Source organism: Halyomorpha halys, unplaced genomic scaffold (genome assembly GCF_000696795.3).
Source record: "Halyomorpha halys isolate HHAL.00 unplaced genomic scaffold, Hhal_1.1 Scaffold291.1, whole genome shotgun sequence".
Classification (NCBI taxonomy): domain Eukaryota; kingdom Metazoa; phylum Arthropoda; class Insecta; order Hemiptera; family Pentatomidae; genus Halyomorpha; species Halyomorpha halys.
The window spans coordinates 3565-8445 of NW_027109101.1; the positions used below are offsets into that span (position 1 = coordinate 3565).

A 4881-nucleotide genomic window follows, 5' to 3' on the forward strand; every position below is an offset into this window, starting at 1 on the left:
TATATATATATATATTTTTTAAATATTATACTTAGCCTTTTCTGATATACTATCCCGACTAGGTTATTAATTTCAGTCTAATTTCCTATTTTTTTTTTTTTTTACTTTTCCATTAGTATTTAAAACATTTAATTACAGTTTAACTTTACACTATAATCACTCCCCTTTTGAATAGGCTCTAAAAAGTTTTGAAATTGTTGGATGTGAGCTTTAAATTTATATTTAAGATTGTCATTGGGTTGGCCGAAACGTTGGACATTTAAAGAAATAATAAAGAGTATTTTGAGACTTAACTAGGATACATTTATTTTATTTAAACAATAATAACCAGTCTCAAGAAAGTGAAAAGATTATAAATCGTATTTTATTTTATTTATTACTCTGTTCATTTTTATATAAATTTTCACATATTTACATCATTTTTAATCACACCATGTTTTTTTTTTATTTCATGTAATCTCATTCTCTAACTCTTTTACTTAACTTGGATACTAATTATTTTAATTAAACAACAAATCCAGTCTCCAAAAAGATTATGTACTAAGTGAGAACGTCAGAACTCCCATGTCCTGCCGTGTCACCCCAGTGAAGTCTTGAAATTCTGGCCGAAACGTTGGCATTAAAAAAAAATATTTTTACTTATTAGTGTTCTTCACTGACCGAACCTCCAACCTATTCTCATTTATTATTTTTAAGTTATACGAAATTCCTTGGGTAAAAATATGAATAAGCTAAATAATAGTAAATATATATTTGACAAAAATTTGAGAAAATGCTACTAGTGTGCGTGAATTTATTTATTGTTAATGAAGCGCAGAACAGAATCTTTGATTTTTTTTGGTTATTAATTTAATCAATTAGTAAGAATTATAGTTAATTAATTTAATTAATTAGTAAGAGCGCCGTTTCGCGCTAGCAATCAGTGAACCAAATTTCCAAACTTGACTATTTCATTTCGAACCAATGACCGAGACACACCGAAGCAGACGCGATTCGTTTTAGACTTAACATTTAGAGCTTTGTCAGCCAGGATTTCTACTCGAACCCTACCACTTAGCTAATTTTGAAGTGTATTACAAAATAGGAAAATCTGCAATCCTCAATGAAACATTACTAGAACGTTTTGTGAAATGTTCCGTCTAGAAGTTGAATAAAATGTAACTCATTTATTATTCTTTTGTTTGAAAGGAGTGGGTGATAGTTTAAAATTATATCTTTACAAGTAATATTCAGAAGTGAATAGTTGAGTAAAAAATTTATATAATATTGTTTTTATAATAATAAAAAAAATAAAGAATTTTTTACAATTCGGCATTTAAACCCTGTTATTCTATTTCAATGAGAATAAAACCTATCTGATACTAAATAACAAGAGAATAACAATTAATCTCTCATTGATTCACTGAGATTAATCAGAATCGTTCAATCAAAAGTTTCAGAAAAAATCGAAAAAATGTGAAAAATCGATTCTATAAATTGGCACTTCCAATAGATCGATTTTAGCGCAAAGGTTGCTGTCTCATCCCAAGTATTTACCCACCCCTCTAATTTCAGTTTCGTACATCTTTTCGTTTTGAACTGGGCTGTTCACAAACAAACCATTATGCTTGAAATGGTTTTCTCAACTCATATACATCATTTATTTCCTTCGAAAAGTTGAATTCGAAATTTTTCAAGATTTTAATAAATTACCTTACTATATATTCTATACATAGGTAAGTGAAAGTAAAAACTTATATTCTCAAGCTAAATGTCTAAAGAGATCAGCGTGATCAGAGTGAATGCCCAACATGACTAATCTTAATGTTAGTCTAGCATCAATCCCTTCACTTTTTATAAAATCTTATCAAAAAAGTAAAATAAGCTAATTATACTATAGTCATTAACATATTGTATAATACAAAATCGTATACTACTTACTACAATAGATCCATATTTATGTTATATATTCATTAATTTATAGTATCTAATCTTACCAGAGATTAATATTGTTTAAAAAAATAAATAAATAAAAAATAATGATAAAATATTTATTATACTAAAAACCACTGACCTAAGATAGAGTTATCCAATAACAAAATAAAAAAATTAATAAAGAAATAAATTTTCGCAATTGCATTGTTCCATATCAACGGTTTCAATTATATCCTTTATTCTGTCGCATGAAATCTTGGTCAAATGATCAGCAGTCATCCATTTCATGGTGAAAGCTTCGGATCTGGTCGTGGGAAAAGTTTTGTTTGTTGTTGCTTTACTAAAATATTTTTAGATATCGTAATTCCGATGATTAAAATTGTTTATTTAGCAAATATTAAAAAAATTAATGTAATAATTGATATTTTCCATTTAAAAAATATATTTTTACATTTTACTAACTTGCCAATTTTTAATATTTTTTTAATTTCACAACGAATCAAAGTTATAAAAATATATTTTCAATGAAACATTCCTTTACACATTCATAATAATGTGTAGATAGTTGACCGTAGATTAATAAGTTGAGAAGGTGGGGGGGGGAAGAGAGGTGTGATCAGCAAAGAAGCACAAATAAACATAAAATCATTAATTCGTGCCGACGTTTCAACCTGAGTTTTAGGTCTTCATCAGGCCTATAAAACAAAAAGAGATTTATGAATTTTATGTTTTTCTGAATGATCGTTGTTATCTTTTTTTATGTTTCATAGCCCTGATGAAGACCTGAAACTAAGGTCGAAACGTCGGCATGCCGACCATCTCCACTCATATACACTTTCAGATTACGATATAAGTTTTTTTGCTTCTTACTATTTTCACTATTGAACACTCCAGCTTCAAAACCAGGACCATCCAAATTTAGAAAATTTTGAGGAAAGCAAAAAAATTTTCCCATTGACATAATAATCAGTTTTGAGAAATTTTTGTTATTTGTAACGAAGGAACTAACCTCCATGATTATTTCACGATAGTTTCAATACATGATCAACTGATGGATTATAGTACATTATGAACAATTGGTAAATTTTATCTTCAGTTTAAATAAATACATAGTAGCCAAGCCTTAAAAACTGCATTTAAGAAGATAAATTTATTTCAATCATAATGCGAGGTAATAGCATTACGGCAAATGAAAAAAGTGAGTAAAGTTGACAAATACACCATATTTCTAATTTTTTACAATATTATTATTCAGTCCATTGCATTGAAAATTGTGGTTAATCACCTAGTTTGTTTCAAAACCAGCTCAATGCAAATTTATAAAATTTTCAGAAAAGCGTATTTGACATACAATCAGTTTTGAGAAATTTCTGTAATTTGTATCGAAGGAACTAACGTTCGTGATTATTTCACAATAGTTATAATACTTCAGTAATTTTAGCTTTCTGGGAATTTACATTTAAATTTTGGATGGAGCTGGTTTTGAATCAGACTGGGTGACTAGCCACCATTTTCAATGCTCTGTCCTAAATAATAATATTGGAAAAATCAGAAATATAGTTTTAATAGTAAAAAAGGATACCAATTTTTTTCTGAGAAAAAGTGAACGATAAAAGTGGAAAAAACAAAGTCAGTTCAAGACAATGTTATATAAATAATAATTATATAATGGGATAAAGTGAAGATATAGAAAAGTCATTTAAAGATTACGATGTTGATGAATAACAAAAATAAAATTAAAAATTATTATAATAAATTGAAGGAAAGAAAAGATACAAAAAATCAATCGAGATTGATACGTAAAATTCCCTGTTTACATTGTTCAGGTATATATAGGTGAAACTAAGCAATTGTTGGGTGTTACAACGTAACACAGTAATAGTATCAAATACAAGGAGAAGGACCCCAATAAAACAACACTAGTGCAGTAAACCAACAGAAAGTCGACTTTGATAATACAATAATTTTACATAAAGAAAATAATATGTTCAGAAGAAAAATACTTGAGTCAATTGATCGCTGGAAATGAACTTGTCAACACTGCAGCTAAACAAGCACTTGCTCTTTCAGTTCAGGACGCGGCCATTCTGACACCCCAAGAAATAAGTCTTCCGATGAAAAATGAAATATCATCTAGTTGGGAAGACATGTGGAATGAAAGTCCGCCAAGCAAATTAAAAACTATTGAAAAAACGATTAAACCATGGACCACATCAAACCGTTCCAATCGCAGGGAGGAGGTAGCTATTGCCAGATTGAGAATAGGTCATACGAGTTTAACTAATAGATATCTGATCAGTAAGCAGCCACCGCCAAAATGTCAATACTGCAACAGTGTACTAACGATCAGTCACATATTTGAGAAATGTCATTTTTATTCCGCGAACTTGAGTAGATTGGGAGTAGGACCGAGTGTATCGGATGCTCTGAATGATGACCAGAAGAAAGTGGAAATGGTCTTAGTTTTCTTAAAAAGAAATGGCCTTTTGAATAAGATTTAAACCAGAAAATCTGTTATACGTAATAAAAAATACCAAAAGAAGTAACTATTTAAATTTTTTTTCGTAATTATTTAAAGAGAAAAATAAAGTGAAATAGGATTATAAATATAAATGAAATAGAATTATAAAGCCCGAAACATGGGCGTTGATGACCTAAGAGTTTTACGCCCTAAAGCCACTGACAACAACAACTTGAGTCAATTTATATAACAGAGAATATCAATTATGCAGTGAATTTTAAAAAGTTTATATATTTTATGTCATTAATTACAATTACTTTTGATATAAATTTTAATAATAGAATAAATTAAAATTTAAACCAAAATTCAATTCGAAATAAATCAATTATAAGCCTGACCTGAGTGTATGAAAGGTTAAAAATAGTTTGTTGATATGATAGTTAATAGTGTTAAGTTGATCTAAAATTAAAAGTTTTTTACTAAATAATTCAAAAACACTATCCAAA

At 28.4% G+C, this 4881-nt stretch overlaps 1 protein-coding gene across 1 annotated transcript in view; it reads right to left on the bottom strand.

The window, feature by feature from the left end:
• LOC106680811 (patched domain-containing protein 3-like) overlaps positions 1 to 4881 on the bottom strand; it is a gene marked incomplete at its 3' end in the record, with an annotated part of 284865 nt that overhangs the window by 479 nt on the left and 279505 nt on the right. The gene's annotated exons all lie outside the window — the stretch shown is intronic.